This window comes from Cyprinus carpio, chromosome B16, assembly GCF_018340385.1.
Source record: "Cyprinus carpio isolate SPL01 chromosome B16, ASM1834038v1, whole genome shotgun sequence".
Lineage (NCBI taxonomy): Eukaryota > Metazoa > Chordata > Actinopteri > Cypriniformes > Cyprinidae > Cyprinus > Cyprinus carpio.
The window spans coordinates 5,608,008-5,631,645 of NC_056612.1; the positions used below are offsets into that span (position 1 = coordinate 5,608,008).

General features: G+C 34.7%; 1 pseudogene; it reads left to right on the plus strand.

Moving 5' to 3' along the window:
- Window positions 1-23,638, plus strand: part of LOC109106368 — a 142,162-nt pseudogene that overhangs the window by 106,503 nt on the left and 12,021 nt on the right.

The following is a 23,638-nucleotide window of genomic DNA, read 5'->3' on the forward strand; positions in this document are numbered from 1 at the left end:
TTTGATTATTTAATAGTCATTTATTTTATGTGACATTTCATGGTTCAAAAATATTTGAATTTTTTTATTTAATTTAATCTAAGTATTTCCTGCAGCAGTGCTTTTAAAGTAACTCTTAATTAGAGACTTATTGTTTTGTGTGAGAAAAATATAGCACTTATTGAAAAAAATAAAGCCATCTATATCTCTTTATTATGGAAGCCCGTTTCCGCCACTAAATAAAAAATAAAACAATGTAATTGCGACTTTTTATATCGCAATTTTGACTTTTTTTCTCGGAATTGCGAGTTTATATCTCGCAATTTTGACTTTATAACTCGCAATTTTGACTTTATAACTTGCAATTGCGTTATAAAGTCAGAATTGCAAGATATAAACTCGCAATTCTGAAAAAAAAATGTCATAATTGCGAAATATGAACTTGCAATAGTGAGAAAAAAAATCAGAATTGTGAGTTTATATCTCGCAGTTGCGTATTATGTAATATATATATATAACATTGCCCCCCTAAAATAGTTTAAATATTGTTTTAAAAAATATACCTGTGATTATTTTGTAGCTTGGCAAACAATGTAAAAGTCGAGCTCAACACTGCCAGTAGCAGAGAGAGAACCCTATCCTCCTCATTGGATGGCATGTTACTGGAATAAATCCTTCTTTGCAGAGCATGAGTCATGTCAGATGACACCGTATCATGAAGAGCAGTGTTCTGCTCTGAGCTGCTTTGTCTGAGTTTGTGTCTCATCAGGGTGTGTGATGCATATCATCTTGATCTGAGAGCAGCTACTTATATTACCAGCTTTGTGAAGCCTATCCTCAATCATGCCACTCCATGCTAGAGGAATAACAAAAGACAAATACTCACTGAACCATCCAGATCTACCTGCTCGGGGTTATCCAGGGTCACGCTTTATATTCCAGCATATGTTGATTACTATGCTGTTACCCCTCAGTGTTATTTTACTGTCATTGATATGCTGTTGTAGTTTTTGTTATCATTTTGATATGTTCTGCTTTCAAAATTTTTGTCATGTTTTTTTAACACTTTCCAATAACCTTCCTTAGTTAACCTTAGTTAATGCATTGTTCTAGCGTTAACTAACAATGAACAATACATTTGTTACAGTATTTATGAATTTTTATTATTGTTAGTTAATAAAAATGCACCTGTTCATTGTTTGTTCATGTTAGCTCAGGTTCATTAAATAGTAAATATTAAATATTTGTCACACTTTTGTTTGGGGACCAGTTCTCAATTAACTTAATAGATACAAGTTTCAAAATGTTTATTGTTAGTTCATGTTAACTAATGTAGTTAACTAAGGGAGTTTATTATAAAGTGTTTCAGACAGTTCTTTTCAGTTTCTAAGTTTTAGTTTTGTTATTTTAGAACTTTAGCTGAAATAAAATAGGTTACAAGGTTCTCCTTTTAGTATTTTACGTTTTATTACAGTTAATGTCTATTTTATTTAAATGAATGAAGGTGTTGTTTTAGTTTTAGTCTTAGTTAATGATAATAACCCTGTAACTCCCAAGTTATTACACTCTGTTATATATCTGTGTGTGTTTGTTTCTTAATTTGCTTGTGTGGTTATATTGCAGATTCTGTGGCGTCAGTTTCTGAAATTTAAAGAAACAGAGCTTCCCGCAAAAGAGTCGGACAAGAGCCGCTCCAAACACCTCTACCAGTCCTTTGAGGTTTGTACACATGATCAGAATACAGAAACACCTCTACCAGTCCTTTGAGGTTTGTACGTTTGTTCAGATTATAGGGATGTGGATGTGTTTTTGTCATTTTAGTGTTTTAGATCTGTCCACGCTGGTCAGGTCAAGGTTCCTCCTGGTTATCATCCCGTTGACGTTGAGAAGGAATGGGGGCGTCTACATGTGTCTGTTCTGGAGAGGGAGAGACTGCTCCGGATAGAGTTTGAGAGGTGAGGAAGACGTCTAAAGCACAGACCTGTCTTAGGTTTGGCATGGCTATAAACTGGCAAAAACTGACATTACATCAGCCGTTATAACACAATGAAGGCCATTCTAGACTAATGAGAGCTGCGTGAGGATGATGCGGTCTAAAAATGCATCACTTCAGCACTTAAAATGCATGCATTTTATTGCATTTGATGCAAAATATCAATTATCACTAAGTGGTATCCACAAACAGAGCTTCTCTCTTCACTCGTCTTCTTCATTTTTGCTTAGTGACTTGTAATCAGCTGATGTTTTGGTGATTTTTAGTTTGTTGTAGTATATACAAACAAGTAAATACACTGACTGTTTGTATGTTTTTTCATCACTTGGTTTTATTGTTTAATCATTTAAAACTGCTGTAACCATGAACTATGTTTACTGTTACTCAGCAATACTCTAATGAACGCCAGTATGAACTACAGTTTCATATGCGAAGTGTTTATACAGTCATAACGGAGATCATTTACAGTACACATAGATATCTTAAATGCACTGTAATAACTAAATTATAGCTGTTTTGATGCAAGAAACCTTGAACAGTTTGTCAAACGCTTGAGTTTTTCACAATCAAGGAGAATGGAGAAAAGAGTTTGTGTTTCAGTTTTCGTTATAAAACATTGCTTAGTGTGATTATTATAGTTTTAATGGATCTGAATTCTGGCTTTTTAACCTTCCTATTATATAGAGACTGATGAGTCTGTATTCGTCGCATGAGTGATTTCCAAATAAAAGTATTGATTGCTCTCTTCAGTTTCTGTGAAGCAGTGTAGCAAGTTTATCGATTTCAGTGTCGATGAGACCGATAAAAGAATGTTGTGATTAAATGAAATGAAGTAGTTATGGATGTCCATCATCTTGAAGGAGAGGGAGTATCATCCGCCCCAGGACACATCCCCTGTCACAAGACAAAGCTGGACGAGAGTAATATGCAGCACACAGTTTCTTTATGGGCTGTGGAATGGCTGACCAAGCGCCACAACAACTTCATCCTGGCTGTGGTTTGGTCTGTCCGAGTCCCATGACAGGATTATGACAAGAAAATCATGCTTTTTATGGATTTTGGGGAGAGTCTTGCATGCTGTTGGACTGTAAAAAATGGCATTTGTGACAGACCCGTATCGTTTAGAATATTTGCTTCGTCGTGGAAAACTGTGAGTTTCTTGTTTGTTGTTGTTTTTTTTAATTACTTGTAACCATCTCACATCAATTCCCCATCATTTTTTTTTCACATTTGTATTATTTTAGTTTTTACTGTATTGAAAATCTTGTCTCTTCGTTTAATTGCAAAATCTTCCAGTCGTTTTTGTAATAGTCTCGCGTTCATCAGACCTAATCGGCGTAAAGTCTTAACCTCACAGCAGCTTATTCTGCCGATTTAGAAAACAAACATGTAATCGAATTGTCCATTTGCAGGTTAGAGCGCCTCCAGCAGATCGTCAGTAAAGTACAGATTGAATCAGGCATGTGTGAGGAACAGATCAACCAGACTGAGTCTCTGCTGCAGACGGTGAGATTATACATCCACAAACACACTTATATAGTTACTATTCGTTTAGATGTGTCCCTGCAGCACAAAAGCAGTCATAAGTAGCTCAGGTATATTTGTAGCAATAGACAACAATACATTGTATGGGTCAAAATGCTAGATTTTTCTTTTATGTCAAAAATCATTAGGATTTTGAATAATTTGGACAACTTTAAAGGTGATTTTCTCAATATTTAGATTTTTTTTGCACCAGATTTTCAAATAGTGGTATCTCAGCCAAATATTTGTCCTTTCCTAACAAACCATACATCAATTGAAACCTTATTTATTCAGCTTTCAGATGATGTATAATCTCAAAAAAAAATAAATAAATGTCCCTTTTGACTGAGTTTGTGGTCCAGGGTCACAAATGTGGGTGTAAACTATGAAGTTGCTGTATAAACTCTACACTGTGGTGACTTTGACTTTTGCTGCAGGATATCCGTCTCCTGAGTGCCGGGAAACCAGCGCAGCACGCGGCTGAGGTGGAGAGGGATCTGGACAAAGCCGATGGCATGATCCGACTCCTCTTCAACGACGTTCAGCTGCTCAAAGACGGGCACCACCTGCAGGCGGAGCAGATGTATCGCAGGTGAGTCCATTTAGTGCAAAACCTTCTTCCAGTAGACTTCAGTGCATTAACTCTTTCCCCACCAGACACGGAATTTTCAGGGCTACCATGTTTTCACTGTTATACACTCGGGGGCACTATTATGATTGTATTTAATGAGTGTGTATAGTGATTGTAGAAAAAGGAGGGGAGGATGATGGAGTGATGGGGGTGATATTATGTAAGCGTATGCATATGAAAATAATGCGATCATCAACAATAAACAGCATATAAATGAAAACAAACTAAAGTTACCGAGTGAAATGTCGATCCAAGAAGTGGTAAAGACCTGTGCAAGCTTTAGGAGTGCAGATGGAAACCATCTACTGCATCTGTGCTCTGATCATCGTACTGAATCTGATCCAGATGTAGTATGATGTTGATGAAATTGCTCAAAATGTTGCTTTTTTAATTAAACTTACCAACATTCAAGTGTTGATGTATTGGACGTTCAGATATTTATACAAAAAAAATAAAAAATTCTGTGGGCCATGAAATTTTAATAAAAATCGTCAAAAATGCAAAATCTTTTTTTCAGAAACGCTAGCGGGGAAAGAGTTAAAAAGGGATATTTCTTTCCCTTTTGGACCTACAATTCTGTTGGATGAAACAACTGAAATCTATTATAAATAATGTAAGCAAACCGAATGACAGTGGTTTTCTTTCCTCAGGGTCTACCGCTTACACGAGCGCTTGGTGAACCTGCGCAGCGACTACAATCTGAGGCTCAAGTCCAGCGTCAGCACTGCCTCTCACGTCTCCATCACACAGATTTCCCAGAAGCCCGTGCAGCGCGCGCGGCCCGAGCTCGATGAGGTCACCCTGCGTTACGCGCAGGACCTGTTATCCTGGGTGGAGGAGAACCAGCGGCGGATCGATACGGCCGAGTGGGGCATCGATCTTCCCTCTGTGGAGTCTCAGCTGGGCAGCCACAGAGGACTTCACCAAACCATCGAGGACTTCAGAGCTAAGATCGAGCGTGCACGAACAGATGAGGTACTTTAAACGGTTTACTTTTTTATTTTGTATTTTTCCTGGAGACACTTACCTTTTCAAACTACTTTTCTTAAATGATTATGTATAAAATATGCCCTGTATGCATGATCTCTGAAGCATATTTTAATGGACCGTGATGTCTTTCACTCCTCCTAGATTTCCAAATTGACTTTTATGAAAATATTTTGTGATGAAGTGAAACCAGATTTAGTTTTAGATTTTTTATCAAAGACAAACATTATAATGGTTGATGACTTTTTTTTTTGTTGTTGTTTATTTACTTTTTTACCTTTTTCACTTGTTTCTTGTCATGAATATAGCCATGGTAGCGGACATGGTGCTAAATAATAAACAATCAAACATGGATATTAAATTAGCCCCATCCATGATTTTAACTTACCATGTAGCTGACTATAGTAATTAAAAAATTCTAGTAAAAAATCACTATGAATGAATAATTAAAAACAATTTACAAATGAATAATTAATAACAAATTACTTCTACTAAGTGTATTCAACTATATCTTCACATGTACTGTATACTGATGTAAAGCAGTATGTACAACTATTTTGCAAATCTCAACTGCTTGATTGTTTATACTCTCACAAAATATAAACTCTTATCACATAGCTCTAAATTTAAAGTTGAATATATAAACATTTTGCCAACAGATATACAGTAAATTCAAGCAAAGCAATATATACAATATTGCAAATTTTAACGGCTTGATTTTTTATATTGTGGCAAAATGTAAACTGAATGGTCAGCCATAAAGGCCCATTCACATAAAGAATGATAACTGTAAAGATAAATATAACTGTATTATCAGTGTTATCAGTGGACAGTAGTGTTCGGTTTATTATAAGCTGGAGTTTTGTTGTCTGCCGCTTTAAATACTCGAGTTCTTTAAAGCAGGATGGATTCTGATTGGCTGTCAAAGTCTTTATCGTTCATCAGCTGAAAAAACAAACAAACAAACAAACTGAAAGTGACTCCACCGATATCATTCATTCCTCTTTTGTGTTATCTTTATACTGTAGTTGTTGTGTGGACTATGCTATTCTCATAGAATTAGAACAATTTTAAAATTGCCCTTAAGGCGTAAAGAAAAAGGCTCAATACAAATAAATGTGATTTCACTAAAAACTATGGATAAATGTATTTTCTAATTAGTCATCTCTCCCCCGTTGTGTGTTTCAGAACCAGCTCTCGCCTGCAAGTAAAGGCACATACAGAGAATATCTGGGCAAACTGGATCTGCAGTACAACAGACTGCTGGTGAGGGTTCTAACCGGTAACTATTACAAATCACTAGGCCTTGCAGAGGGTCAGCATACGTCTCTCTTCTTCTCTAGAACTCCTCCAAATCCCGTCTGAGAAATCTCGACCAGCTGTATAACTTCGTCAGCGCCGCCACCAAGGAACTGAAGTGGCTCAGTGACAAAGAGGAAGAGGAGGTCAACTACGACTGGAGCGAGCGCAACACCAACATGGCTGCAAAGAAAGAGAACTACTCCGTAAGTGCAGAGCTCTGTTTAGGGTTAGCGGTTTGCCTGTTGCTCGTCAATGGAGAGTACTGAGAGTTTAGATTGTTCTTCATGGTCTAATTCATTCTTCAGGGACTCATGCGAGAACTGGAACTTAGAGAGAAGAAAATCAATGACATCCAGGCCACTGGAGACAGACTCATCAAAGACGGACATCCGGGCAAGAAGACTGTTGCGGTACGGAGTCAACTATTCATGTTTTTAAAAGAAGACATGGGAACTCTTTACTAAAAGCCTTTGTGTATAATGCATTACAAAGGGTTATTAAAAGGTATAATGGATGATTATAATTATTTATAATGTGCATTGTAATACATTATATCTTAAATTTAAAATGCACAGTGTAATGTTGAATTGATAAGTGTTATAAAGTATTATCTGTGCTTATAATTATTCATGAGATCACACAATGCGTTATAATGAGGCATATTTAATGCATTAAAACTTCTTTTAGAATGCATTATGCATAAAGGCATTACCAAAGACGCTTCTGCTCACCAAGGCTGCATTTATTTGATTAAAAGCACAGTTATATTCAGTATCTGTTAAACTGTAATTTATTTCTGTGATGCGCAGCTGTATTTTCAGCATCATTACTCCAGTCTTCAGTGTCACATGATCTTCAGAAATCATTCTAATATACTGATTTACTGCTTTGTTATTCTAAACAGTTCTGAACAGTTTGTGTTACATGTGTGTTGTGTTGATCTGCAGTCGTTCACCGCAGCTCTGCAGACGCAGTGGAGCTGGATCCTCCAGGTGTGCTGTTGCATTGAAACTCATCTCAGAGAAAACACTGCATACTTCCAGGTACAGCATCAATATCATGCAACCATGTGCATCTCTTTGTTGGTCAACCATGTACAGTATAAGCAGTATCTGTCTCTTTCTTCTCCTGTTTTACTCGTAGTTTTTTGCTGATGTGAGAGATGCTGAGGAGAGGATGAAGAAGATGCAGGAGACCATGAAGAAGAAGTACATGTGTGACCGCAGCACCACTGCCACTCGTCTGGAGGATCTTCTGCAGGACGCTGTTGTGAGTTTGCTTTTCGTTGTCAGCAGATGGCTTATAAAAACTAAACTGTAATGCTAGTGTTTGTTTGCAAGAGTACATTTATCAGTAGAGATTGTTTACTACACACATTTACTGTAATATTGCAACACTGATGTCACAATACTGTAGCACAACTGGAGAAATAAATCAAATTTATAAAGCTAATTTTCTGATAAAAATTGTAATTGTGACATAAAATGCAATTTAAAATAAACACGCCACATTTGCTGTGCTTGTTTGTAGGGCTGAACAGTTTGGCTTAAATTAAAATAAAATAAAATAAAATAAAATAAAATAAAATAAAATAAAATAAAATAAAATAAAATAAAATAAAATAAAATAAAACATAGTCACTCAAAACAAAATAAAAAAAAATTATTGTAATATTTCGCTAAAATAAAAAATACAGTATTTAAGAAACATTATACAGTATAATAATCATAATAATAATAATAATAATAATAATAATAATAATTAGTAGTGATATTATTAGTAGTAATATTAAATATAAATATAAAATTTACTGAATCAAAACAATAAGAAATACTACTATTGTAAAAGTTTAGTAAAATAAGAAATAATAATAATTATTATTATTATTTATTTAACATTACACCTGCAAAATGATATCACTAATAATTAAGTTCTTCATTTTCAAACATTAAACCATCAAACTTTTGTTTTAATGGAAAAACACTTCTTATAGTGGTATGAAATGAAATGAAAAATGAAAATGAAAAAGTAAGATTAATAAGTTGCTTTAAGCTAACTAAGTGAGTTTGACCACAGGAGGAAAGAGAGCAGCTGAACGAGTTCAAGTCTGACATCGCTAATCTGAACAAGAGAGCCAAGTCCATCGTCCAGCTGAAGCCGCGCAACCCCACCAGCCCCTTCAGAGGAAAGCTGCCCATCCAAGCTGTGTGTGACTTCAAACAGATGGAGGTAGAGACTCGCTGTGTCACCTGTCACACACACGCTCACAGAGTGCTTGTGCTGCACGCTTGACCCTGTTTCTCCTGACAGATCACCATGCACAAGGGCGACGAGTGCGCGCTCATCAATAACTCACAGCCCTTCAGGTGGAAGGTTCTGAACCGCTCGGGAAACGAGGCCGTGGTGCCGTCCATCTGCTTCCTCGTGCCACCCGTCAACAAGGAGGCTGTGGAGAGCGTGTCCAGGTGCATTACACACACTGGAAAAGCACACTCAAACAAAGTGCTTCTGGTGCTTCAGCAACTTTACTGTCATCAATGTACTAGTATACACATAAACTAATTTAATTTATATTATATTTGTGTTTTTTGTTTTATGTAATATTTATGGTGATATATTTTGGGGGGAACATTACTATTTTTAATGTTTTTGAAAGAAGTCTTTCTGCTCATTTAGTTTTATTTGATTACAGCTGTGTTTAGTCAGTTTTTTATATTTGACTTTTTATTTTTGCAAAGCTGAATTTTTTAACAGTATGTGTATTCTAATATTTGTATGAGTATTATTTTGTCTGTGATCAGTGGTAAAAAGAAGCATTTATTAATTTTAATACATAGTTCTAAACTAAAAAAGCTGAATAAAAATTGATTTGATTCTAAAAAAAGAAAAGAAAAAATAAAATTACTGACCCCAAATTACTGACCAGTAGTGTATATTGTTTTATTTACAACAAGTCTTCTTTTTCAGGTTTTTCTTTTTTTTTTTTTTTTTTTTTTAGAACACCTAAAAAGTATCACATGTTTGAAATAAAGCACATAACTGGTTTCCAACTTTGATAATGAATCATCATTTTCGAAAGACTGCAAGGATCATGTTTGATCCTGTGCTTTGCATCACAGAAATGTGATAATTTAAAGTATTAACAAATGTATATTCACAATATTGACACATTTGTCAGTTTTTGATCAAATAAATGCAGGCTTGCCGGTCACCAAAACATTAAAAATAGAACTCTGACTCTGAGTAGTGTGGCAGAAGCTTCACGCTGACCCTCTTTTTTTTTTGTTTTTGTTATTTTTTTTAGTGTTTTTTATTTTTAGTATTTATTTTTTTTTTTTTTTTTTAGTTTTTTTTGTTTTTTTTTTTTTTTTTGTTTTTTTTATATATATTTCTTTGTATTATATTATATTCTACGCTTCATTCATGACATTTTTTTCTTATTATTTTTTGCTGTCATTAACTTTTGATAGTTTTATTTAATTATATTTTTTTTGATGAAGTTTTTCTGATGAAATGTATTTGATAATTGAAGATAGTTGTATGATGTTATATTTTGTGGTAATTTGCTGTTTATGTTTATTTGTTTCTGAAAGGTTAGTTGAAAAAGTTTTTTGTTTTGAAACTTAGAAGTAAATGCACTGTCTGGTTATTTCTTTCTGAAAGGAAAACCTGACTCTGTGGCAGTAACTTGCTGACCTTAGGGTCTGCAGTCCTGGCAATACCTGATGAAAGACATCTATCTATTTAGGAAATCACCATGGTCGGGCGGTAACGGCTGTCACATGACACACTACCTCTGTCATTTTTAGTCATTAACTTAAATTGCAATTTTATGAAGAGATACTGAAAACAGGATGCTTCAAGGGCTGTCTGGTTATTTCTCTTTCTGAAAGGAAACATGAATACAGTAACACAAAACAACATGGGATTTTTCCTCTAATTCAGTAACTTGATTGTTAGGTTGCAGAGCGACAGTTATATTTAGGAAACAGGCGGTAAACAAGGAAAATTAACAACATGGGATTTTTCCGCAACAGAATTAACATCTTAGAGTTTTGAGAATTTAGACGAGATCAAGATTACTGCTGTTATAACATCTTAGAATAGTTTTGCAACAGAATTTAGACGAGAGACAAGATCAAGAAAAGATCAGTTTTGAATATTTATGTTTCAGTTCAAGACGATGAAGCCAGACGAGTACCAGCTGATGCTGAGGAACCTCCAGCTGCACTATCAGGACTTCCTCAAAGACAGCAAGGACTCCAAGCTTTTCGATTCCAGTGACAACATGCAGATCGAGAGGGACTATAAGGAGACCGTACAGCATTACGACAGCCTGCTCCGCACCCTGGAGAAAGGTACAGACACGAGCCCCTGACAGAGCCCTCTGTGCATCACTGATGACATGAAACACTGAAACATGAGGATGTTGTGTAACTGTTGAATTCACGTTTCAGGAGCAGCTGTGAGAGCGCAGGGTGAGTCTTGTGCTCCTGCTGGCCTGATGAGCAGAGTTTGCTTATCATGGATGAGCTGCTCTGTAATGGAAAAACATGTAGTGTCAGCTTTTGACATTGTTTGCTTCCTGTGCTTAAGCTAACGGCACATCTCTACAGAGTGTGCATGTACTGAAACGCTCAACACAGTAACATAGACGAAAAACACACAGCCTGGTCAAACAATGCATTTCTAAAACTGTATAGTTTTCATTTAGATGACATCCAATAGGTTAAATCCATCGAAACATGTCAGGACCATGTCCAGCCAGGATTATTATAATTAACTAAAACTAAAACTGTAAAAAAACAAACAAAAAAAAAAAATATATATATATATATATATATATATTATAACTTGAAATAAAATAACTTGAAATAAAATATAAAACTCATTTTTCATTTATTTAATTTTTCTGTCAGTTCATTTTTTACTATTATGGTTTTTGTTAATATTTTGAGATTTTATTTTATATTTTCTGTTTTTATTTCAGTTTAAAGTTAAAGTTTTTTTTTTTTAGTTTTGTTGTGTTATTGTCATTTTTATTTTTTTAACATGCCAATATAGTTTTTACCTATTTTATTAAAGTTGTCTTAGTTATTTTAGTATATCAAGTACTATATAAATCTATCTATCTATCTATCTATCTATATTAATATCTATCTACGTCTTAGTTATTTTAGTATATCAAGTACTATATAAATCTATCTATATATTTTTTTTTTTATATTGGATATAGATACGTGTATTGTGTGTGTGTTTTTCGAAACTGAGAATTATACATCATCTGAAAGTTGAATAAATAATCTTTCCATTGATGTATGGTTTGTTATGATAGGACAATATTTGGCAGAGATACAAATATTTGAAAATCTGGAATCTGAGGGTGCAAAAATATCTAAACACTGAGAAAATTGCCTTTGAAATTGTCCAAATGAATTCTTAGCAATGCATATTACTAATCAAAAGTTAAGTTTTGATATATTTATGGTAGGAAATTTACTAAATATCTTCATGGAACATGATTTTTACTTAATATCCTAATGATTTTTGGCACAAAAGAAAATTCTATAAATTTTGACCCATACAGTGGTTTTTTTTGGCTATTGCTACAAATATACCCCAGCGACTTAAGACTGCTTTAGTGCTGCAGGGTCACATATAGTATTTTGCATCATTGTAGTGCTTGTTAATGCAGTAAAACATATTTTACTGGTATGAGGTGTAAGAGTTTTCAAAACATGCCTCATTTTCATCATGCACATTTAATGAATACTTTATTTCTTTGATTTTGGGATGAAATGTGAGCCACTAACACAGTTGGAATGTGTGTGACGTGACTAAGTGTCATGAATGTTGGTTGCAGCAGACCGATAAATAAAGAGATAAACTGTTGTTTGCCTTTAGTGTTGATGGAAAACCGTAATAAATCTTTTCTCTTTGCAGGTGAGCAGGATGAATCCATATGCAAGACGTACATCACTCAAATCAAAAACCTGCGGCTGCAGGTCGAAGACTGTGAGTCTCGTACGGTGGCCCGTATCCGGCAACCAGTGGATAAAGATCCGCTCAGAGACTGCATGCAGAAGACTGCTGATCAGAAAGTACGAGACAAAACTCTTGTTCTTCATATTTTATCCAGTTAAAACTCTTTTGCAACTGAAGTATGTGTATACAAATTAAAATCATATTTGTGACTCATAAATGGGTGAATTTTAACAAACTCTTCCCCAAAATAGCAATTTATGGTCATTAAGATTTTTTGCTTCGTGATTTTGTTTTTGTGACATTTACGCACATTTCCCTGAGATGTTCTTCTTATTGTAATGGATCCATTTCCTTATTTTGTGTTTCTCATTGTGAGAGTCATTAAATGCTTATTACTGTAATACAAACTAAATTAAAGACAGAAAAACAAATACTAAAACAATATGAGATAAAAATGAAACAGAGTGGTGAGATTTTAACCTGTCATCCTATTTAAATTTGTGCTTAATTGTCCTGAAAATAATGTCACAATGTCAAAAACAAAACAAAACAAAACAAAAAAAAATTCCAAGATATAATGAGTGTTATTTTAGTGTTTTTGAGATACTATTACTGTATAGTTTGTATTCATATTTTGAATCAGTTTTTACTTTTCAAGTTAAAATTGTAGTTATTTTGTGTTTTTGTCACTGTATAGAAAGAGAGAGATTTTAGACATTTCTATTTCAGTTTTCATTTTAGTTATTTTTGTACATCAAGTAAAGTTAAACTAAAAAATGAAAGCTGTTGCTCGAAAATAAGGGAAACTTTAGGGATATATATATATACGTTTACGTTTATTTTATTTCAAGCCACAATTTTATATTTAATGGTTCTGAGTTTCAGTTTTAATTAACTATACCCTGAATATAATTTCAATTTTTTTTTTTTTTAGATTATTATGTGAATTATGACTCAGACCATGTTCTTTGTCATATTTAACCAAATTAATCGTGTTTTTGTCTCTGGCTCAAACAGAAAGTGCAAATAGAGCTGGACGGAATTAAGAAGAACCTGGACCGAGTGTCTCAGAAAGCTGAGGAGGTCCTGTCCTCTCCGGAGCAGTCCAGCACTCCAGTCCTGCGCTCAGAGCTGGACATCACCCTGCAGAAGATGGACCAAACCTACAACCTGTCCTCACTCTATCTGGAGAAGTAAGGAGCGCTCTCACCTGTGTAGTATTAGTCTTTGCACAGCAGATCTACTGCTGCTTGTCATTCATCTTTTGTCTCTTATTTGTTTGTTTGTATTATTATGTACTAATTATCTTAAGCATAAGATTAGATTAAGGCAATTATTTTTTCTGTAGACTTAAGACAATAGAAATCGTGATCCGGAATACACAAGGGGCAGAAGATGTGGTGAAGAAATATGAGAATCGACTGCGTGAGGTTCACACGGTTCCTACAAACGTCCAGGAGGTGGAGAACTACTGCTCTGAGCTCAAGGTAATATTCACTGTTCATGTACTGGTTGATGCTTTGTTTTATGTAACACTAGGTGAATCTTGTAGCATTTTGTAACATGTACAAGGATGTAGGTCAGTGGTTCTCATCCTGACTGACTCTGAGGCCCTCCTTTGTCCACAACAATGTTCCTGACATTTCTAGGTAAATTGTGATTTGGGATTTCAGAAGTTTTAAGAGCTGAATGTTCTTTAAGGATCCTGATCTTTTTAACCAATTCATTTATATTATGTTTTAATTGTTTGTGGTTTACTGGACAAGGATTAAGGGTAGGGACTTTAAAAAAAAAATATGTGTATTCACAATTTATTTTAAATCAAATATTTTAAGAGACATACCGCCAAGTATCGTGACCCATACTCAGAATTTGTGCTCTGCATTTAACTGCATCCAAAGTGCACACACACAGCAGTGAACACACACACACACACACACACACACACACACACACACACACCGAACACACGTGAACACACACACACAGCAGTGGGCAGCCATTTATGCTGCGGTGCTCGGGGAGCAGTTGAGGGTTCAGTGCCTTGCTCAAGGGCACCTCAGTCGTGGTATTGCCGGCCCGAGACTCAAACCCACAACCTTAGGGTTAGGAGTCAAACTCTGTAACCATTAGGCCACGACTTCCCCGTGGAGCTTGGCCCAAATACAAAAATGTATATTCTTTATAAAAATGTCCATGGGTTTAAGGATTTTATTAATTTAGATGAATTTTCCAGCTTTCGAAATAATTTAACACTTTTAAAATAAGGCTTCCTCATATATCCCAATTTTAAAGTTATTGGGGGCGTGAATTAAAAATAAAAATATTCTCAATTTTTTTTAGCATATTTTAATGCTTGTTTTGTTTTATTTAAATCAAGAAAGTCTTCAAGTTTTAATTTTTTTTTTGTTTTTTTTTTTTTTATTTTATTTTTTTTTTAAACTCGAAGCTTTTCAATTTTTTGTTTTGCCTCTTAAATAAAAGTAGACCCTTTACAGTTCCGAATGATGTATTACTCTATTCTACCTTTATGAGGAAAAATGAAGGCATATTTTAAGTTGTTTCCACTGAAAAAAATGCAAGAGATCACACTGGCGCCTCCATGTCCTGCAAAGCGCGCTTCAGCTTCCACTCTCCACATAAACAATTTGATATGTGCCTAATAGCTCATTTATCTAGGTTTCTATCTAGGTTATTTGCTTTTTAACTGTTTTATATCTATACATTTTATTTTAGGCAAGTCATGATGATTTACTTACTCTCTGCTGCTGGCCGCTTGGTCGTTACTTTAAAAAACAAAAACTTCTATTTAACGAACAAAAAATGCTCCAAACGTTTTTTTAAATGAACTTAATAAAATAAAAATAAAAAATGAAATATAATCACTTTGCTATTACATACAAAACGGAACTATTTTAATAGCTGGAACAGTAGTATAAGCTGTTTCAGGAGAAGGGGAAAAAAAAACGGGCTCCAGACGGACTCGGGGTCAAGAATTCTGATAAGCTGTTGCACAAGGGCCTATATTTGAGGCCCGTGCAGGGATCTACTTCGAGTCACTTTAGAAGTTGGTTGTGGCCCTCTGGTTGGGAACCACTGATGTAAATGTATGAATAGGAGGAATTAGTGTAAAATTGTGTTAAAAAGGATGATTTCAGCATTTTAAGCCTGTTCAAACCAAGATTGTCAGACATTAATGGTGAAATTTACTTTTTCTCTGACACTGATCAGAAGAGCAAAAATAATGACTGTTTTCAAACAGGTTTCCCAATCTGCCATTGGTTGGGCTAACAGACTGTCCTGCCCCTTTATTTGTAATTGACTGATATCACTGGTTGTGTCAGTTTGGCTAATTCTCAAACAAACAAAGCCACAGTATTGCATCTTTTGGGAAAATCAACCTACAAATGATTTGTTGTTTACATATATTAATAAACAAAATAGCATTTTAACACAGAAAAAAACACTACACCATTTTTGCATCTTTTGGGAAAATCAACCTACAAATGATTTGTTGTTTGTATTGCAGGTGGTCCGCCAATTACTATTAAAATAAATAATAATATTGTTAATATATGTAAAAATGTCATAACATAACATAATAACATCATTTCATATATATATATATATATATATATATATATATATATATATATATATATATATATATATATATATAATATATATATATATATATATATATATATATATATATATATATATATATTTAATTAAATAAGCCTGAGTTATTTTCTGTTCATTGCCAGTTCATTCTAGGGCTGTGCGATAGAAATTGTCATAAAATCACGATTTGAGCGTGCGCGATTTCTAAATCGCTTTATAGCCCAATTTTCCGCGGCCCTGACCTCCCGCAGTATGCCATCCGATCTAATCAGAATGCAACGCGCCTAGCGCGAGAACAGAACAGACTGGGAATATGCCTACGTAACACACACACACTGTCTGTGATGCGCCTTTTTCCGAGCCCATGTTAACGGATCAGAGCGTTCACGCTGCACGCGGTAAAAGGCTAGAAATAAAAACGTGCGAAAAGAATGAATATCTAGCACATAAGCATAGAGAGAGTTGTGACTGCACAGGACGCAGTTTGAGCAAGAGAAGACACGTTTTAAGTGCGTGCACTTTCTCCGGGCGAGAGCAGCGTGTATCTGAGCAAGCGTGTCTGGTTATGTGACAGAGCAAAAGAAATCTGCGTGCGTGCGGACAGATTCGCGCATTAATTTAATGTGCTTTTCGCGTTACATTAATGCGCTCTTGCTGCTGCTTCTGCACCGCATACACATACTGTATACGCACTGCAAACGGAGTACGTGTGAAACCTGTATAATGTATAAACAAATCTATTTTCAACACCTGAGGCAAACCGCTACAATTAATGAGCTCTATGAACAATGTATGGCAAAAAAAGAAAAAAAGTCCCTGGACACAGGATTTATTTATTTATATATTTTTTTGCCATAAGTCTAGAAATTTTGTTACACGTTTACTATAGTGATTATTTTGACTTTTGTCTGTTCTAGAGACGTTACAACTTTTTGATAAAGCTCTAATTGGTTTTCTTTTGGAAATATGTTTCAGATTCATCCTGAATGCATTTATGACTGTAAAGCATATCTGTGTGTGTCAAAATTGTGATTAAAATCGAAAACTGCAAAAAATTGATCAATTTTTATTTTTGTCCATATCGCACAGCCTTAGTTCATTCAATAAATACATTTAACAATCTAGCTTCTGAGTACTAAGTTATTAACCCAACAATAGCGGGGTCAGTTAATTTTTTTTGCAGTGGGCCGCGCAAACATGTGTGTTTTGGTTGTGTGGGCCGCGAGTTGAAAAAAGGTTGGGAACCACTGCAAAATAGCATTTTAACACAGAAAAAAGTTATTTTAATGAAGTTTCTTGAAGCATCTTGGAGACGTTGCCACAGTTCTTCTGGATTGAGTCTGTCTCAGTTTCTTCATGTCATTTAGACTAGACATGTGCCGGTATTCGGTAATTCGATATATCACGGTACTGAATATGCACAATATTGTTATCGTGGGCACTTCTAAATACCATGAATAATTATACATTACAAATTATTCAGAATTTGGGATGCATTTTAAGAATACTTTTCCAATCAACTGTCCCTATTTTAGACAGACTGAATGGCTGCTGTCAATCTCTCTGAATTATTACAATTAATGGCCAAATTAATGTTCAGAAGTGTAAACTGATATTTCCTACTGACACACTACAGCAAAAGATAGAAATAAATGACTTAAAACCTTTTATTAGCTGCTGAAAATACTAGTGTTGTAATAATTTTGGCCACCACTGTATAGTATAAGATAAAATTGAATTAGTTGACTTGAAATTTTTTCTTGTTTTCTGAAAATACTTGTGTAATCCATACATACAAAGAAAACAATACAAAGCATTTGTGTTGTTATGTTATGTGTAATAAAATGGAGTGACACAGGGAAAAAGTATCAAACTACTGACATTTATTTAATACTTCATACAAAAGCCTTTGTTGGTAATGACAGCTTCAAGATGCCTCCTCTAGGAGAAACTAGTCGCATACATTGCTCAGGTGTGATTTTGGCCCATTCTTCCACACAGACAGTCTTGAAATCTTGAAGGTTCTGTGGGCCTCTTTTATGAACTCTGATCTTTAGTTCTTATTTTCTATTGGATTCAAGTCAGGTGATTGGCTGGCATTTCAAGCAGCTTTTCTTTCTCTGAAACCAATTGAGAGCTTCCTTGGCTGTGTTTGGGATCATTGTCTTGCTGAAATGTCCACCCTTGTTTCATCTTCATCATCCTGGTACTGTAGGTGTTGGGACTGAACCAGCTAATATTAATTTCCACTGACAAGGGGCAGGATTGTTTTCTAATTACTGTCTTGGCTTTCCATGCCTTTTTGCACCTCCCTTTCTTCATGTGTTCAATAATTTTTTCCCTGTGCCATTCCATTTTATTATAACTTAATTTCTGATCATATTTGTTTTGTTTTCTTTGTATGTATGGATTACTTGGGTTGTTACCGGCATCTGGTGAAAATTTCAAGTCAAAAGCACCTTTAGAAATGTATTTGCTGAGAAAATGGTGACGTGTTCAATACTTATTTTACCTGCTGTACCTGCTAGTGTACTGTATGTACTGTATAATGTAGTTACATCAAATTTGGGATTAAGTCAACTTGTTTTCTTGTGTTCAGCGAATGCGTTCCGATGCAGAAACCCAACGGCCCGTGTTTGATGACATGGAGAGTGAGCTGGCCAAGGCCACGGCGGTCAGCCAGCGCATGCTTCAGGTTCACAGCGAGCGGGATGCTGAGCTGGATCACTACCGGCAGCTCCTGGGCAGCCTACAGGACCGCTGGCGCGCCGTCTTCGCTCAGATCGACCTGCGGCAGCGTGAGCTTGAGCAGCTGGGCCGGCAGCTGGGCTACTACAGGGAGAGCTACGATTGGCTCATCCGCTGGATCGCAGACGCCAAACAGCGGCAGGAGAAGATCCAGGCCGTGCCCATAATCGACAGCAAGACACTCAAAGAGCAACTGGCACAGGAGAAGGTACTGAATGACACAAGCTTTCTTTATAGAGGTTTTCACACGGCGCTTAACCCTGGGTTAAAAGCTAGTGATGGATAGTTTTAACTATGGGTTAAGCAATACTTCATGCTTGTTTGAAGACTTTTTAGTGATAATCTAAGTTGCCTATCCAAAGGTGAACAGTATAAATACTATGAGTTACACCCAACACCCACTTATTAAATGCCTCACTTTACGTCATTAGATTTTTACCGTTAAGCTCATTTAGTTGAAAATATGAAAATAACAAGAATCAGTGACATCAAATGTAATAAATAAAATATTATTTATATAGTACGTGCAGTGGCCTAACTCACATCTTAGAGGCCCTCCCCAAAGATGGGGCCCCTCCCACCAGCAGTGATGTCTTGAATGAAAATTTATTGTGCACCTGCTGCAGTTATACTACTGAGTCCGTCTCTCCCATTTACATAACTGATTTATCAGTAATTAATGTTATGAATTATCATTGCATGCATTTCATGTAGGCTAACGGCCAGCACGTTTCAGTTCAAACACTGTCATAAATTAGACTAGCTAACTGTTTAAACAAAAAAGTATTCAAGCAAAATTAATGTCTTTCAGTAAGAAAATGAACAGTAAAAAAAAAGAAAAAGAAAAACCAGGAGAAAAACACAAAGGAATAACTATATATGCTACATTTTGAGAAAAATAAATTTTCTATACATATACTGTACCAACTTTTGCTATTAACCTATTTATACTTTTTATTAACTGACAACCACAAACAAGCAAAACTCTGCCGAATCCTTTGCGCTCTCCGAGCGTTTTGGTGCGCAAAGTCTTTGACTCCAGCTTTAATGTAGGTGCAGCTGCAGCTTTAATGGCATTCTCTTAAAGAGGCAAACAGACACAGGAAGTGCTCGTAATACCAAGTTTTAGGCATTGTACAAATAAGTACAAGCTAGAAAGGGAAGGAATAAACAAAGATAAAGACAAAGTGTTTTTAGATTTTGTTTTATTTCAGGATGAAGTCAAGTAGGGTTGAAAGAGATGAGTTTTCAGCTGTCGCTTAAACTGGTTTCAGAATGGTAATAATACAGAGAAATGCATGAACAGAAACTGTAAAATACCGAAGTGATTTGTGAAGTGATTTTTTATTTTTATTTTTTGGCACATTTTTAAACTCTGCTTAAAGCATAAAGCCACGCACGTACTGTGACATGCAGTAAAAAAATGTAATCGTTAACACGAATTTGTTTTCTCATTTTGCTAAATTGTGTGCATGATATATTGCTAAATCATGGACAGGATTTAGTTTAATCAAATCAACAAACAAATTATTATATTGTGCGCTGAATTTACTTAAAAGGAGGGAATGACTTAGCAAGTTGTGCGCAAAAATTATATCGCACAATTTACTAATTAGTTTTTTCCCTGCATGACATGTGTGGGGCTCTGTACATAAGCCATTTTAAGCGTAAAAATATCCACTTCGATTACGGTGTGGATCTCTTAGAATTATATTGTTTATGACAAGTGAAATGTGAGAAAATTGGGGGCTGTGGGGGTACGCCACTGAGTACGTGTCAGAGACTGATTTATGTGTCTAATTTTACACAGATAGACAACAAGTTTTTGAAATATATAACATACTCTGGCTGTATTTACACAGTGTTAATCATTTCATAAACATGATATATATATATATATATATATAATATCTATTTACAGATGTGCAGTGTAGCATTTTAAAAATTAAAGTTTGAGCAGTGTGAAATATGGAACAAGCTCAATAAAGAAGCTTCTGGAATATTAATTTATGTACATGAGTTGTCTGATATACATTGCAATGAGATTCTTTTTCTTAACCTGCTGCAAAGGTATAAGTATAATATCAACATTTTTCTTCACAGAAACTGCTTGAAGAGATTGAGAAAAACAAAGAGAAAGTTGATGAGTGCCAGAAATACGCCAAAGCTTACATCGATACCATTAAGGTGAGAGAGAGTTCTATAAGAGAGAGTATATAAATGTATTTATTTACCTACAATTTGTGGTTGGAGTGCTACAATCTTTTTAAAAAAAAATTTCCAGGACTATGAACTTCAATTGGTTGCCTACAAAGCTCAGGCCGAACCTCTGACTTCTTCTTTGAAGAAACCCAAGATGGAGTCTGCCTCTGATAACATCATTCAAGAGGTTAGAAAGAGCTCAGATCATTCACTTCTTATACATTTGCATTATTTGACTGCTGCACAGGTTACTATGGTGTTTATTATTTTCAGTGTGCACTTATTTTATCCTACCAACTTAAATTGAAATATTTTAATTGTAATTTTTCTATATGCTTTTCCATAGTATGTCACTCTGAGAACTCGCTATAGTGAATTGATGACGCTGACCAGTCAGTACATCAAGTTCATCACAGACAGTCAGCGGCGCATCGAGGATGAGGAGGTGCGTGACATCAGGGGACCCTGTTCATACCAAACTAACCCAACACCTAACATTAACCAACCCAACCAACCACTCATCAGAAAAAAACATCTAGATATAATTAATGTATGGTTGACTCGACATTTCTTCTATGTCATTATGGGCACAAATAAAACTATTTTCAATAGTATTCTATCTACTGGAAGTGTTTCAGAAATATGTCATGGGTAGAACACATTTGAATAAATCATGTCCTAATTACTGTATGTCTTGCTTAAAATATTAAGCATTAATAACCCCATTATCTGTTAAGGGCAATTTATTTATTTTTTCTATTTTTACACTTTAATTTTTGCAACAGTAAAAGAAGAAAGAATAACTTATGATGATTAATTTGCAGATACATTTAATTTAATTTATTTGAAAAGGTACAAACAGCTGATGAGGTATTTTGACATATTTTAACAGAACAGTAAGTGTTATATTTGTACATCAGACAGTGTCTGATACACACTAGGGAAAGCAAGTCATATGAGGCCCACCTTTCCAATATACTTTTCTCTTTTCTCACTACTGTATGTCTTTCAAACCCTAACCTTTGATTTCTTTGCTTCTCTTACCTGCTTGCCAGTGCTTTGTCTTGATGATTGCTTGATCTTTTTTGGGCTCTAAAGAGGTAAAACTTTTCATTATGCTATAGTAATTTCTTACCAATATTCCAGTATCCTTCTTCATTAATATTCTGCGTTTTCTTCCATCAAGCTTTTATGATTTACCCTTACTAGATAAATGTTATGCCACTTTTGTTCATTGTAGTTTTCTGATTCTCATTGCTCAGTAGATTATCTACTTAATTTATTTTTAATTACATTAAATGGTCTCCACAATACCTAATTTAATATACATAACTTAAATATAATAAAATAGTCATGGTTTTAAATATATTTATGTTTATAGTTAATATATTTATATATTTTATTTTAATTGTTATATATTTTTATTTGATATTATATATATATATATATATATATATATATATATATGAGAATCAGATTCCTACTGCCCTTATTAGTTATATTTTAAGGTAATTTTTAGATTATGTTTTTTCATACTAGACTCTCCTCTTTATCTGTGGATAAGGACCCGCTTGTCTGCCTGAATCATTGCTTTTAACACTTATAGCTCATTTTCCATTGCTAACTAGAGTACTTGCTTGCACTCTTGGTATTTAGTTGTTCTGTTTTTCTTACCATTTTTTTCAGGCCACCAAATCAAGTTCTCATTCTTAATGATAAATATTTAGAAAGGCAAAAACATTTTAACACACTAGTAGTTTGCATTAATTGTGTGCTCAGTTTTCATCCAGTCATTTACTTTATAGCAACAGCATATTGATTACATTCTATATTTTCTGCAGAGGTTTTTTTTTTTTTTTTTTTTTTTTTTAAATCACTCTGTTTAACTGGAATGTAGTAAATGGTTTTTATAGTGCTACCATTTGGGAGCATCTCCCTCGCATGTTGTGAGAGTGTAGTGTTATAAACCAGTGTCTTGTGTCTCCATACATTATTTATATCATCTTACCATAATCCAAATGACTGCATATGCATTTTGACTGTTAATTTACCTTAACCCCATTTGTCATGATTGCATCTAAGCCTGTATTTCTTTGAGCCAAATAATCACCTTAACCAAACAACACTTAAAGAATTAGTTCACTGAAAAATGCAAACTTTTGTCATCATTTGCTCATCCTGATGTTATTCCAAACCCTAAATGTCTGTCTTGCCTCCATGGAACACAAAAGAGAAACATTTAATAATGAATAGGATCTGAAATTAATAGGATGCTTTCAAGCTTCAAAAGTGATGAAACACAATAACAGTCATCCATAAAACGTGTGTGTTGTCTTTCTAGATTTTTGAAGATATTTAATTAGGTTAAAATTTTAGTCGCTATTCAGTGAAAAATATTCTAGTGAATAATAAATTGCTGATTGATGATCTGCTCCTCAAACAAAGCTATCATCATCATCATTTTGAAGTTTGACATCTGCTGTTATTATTTACTGTTATTATGTTAAAAAGAGTGGCTGAGATACATGTGTATATATGTATACATATATGTGTATCACACGCATCACTTTCTGTGTTCTATGGAAGAAAGTTAAAATATAATATCATAGAAAGTCAATACAGTTTTGGAATGACAGGGTGAATAAATAACAGAATTTTCATTT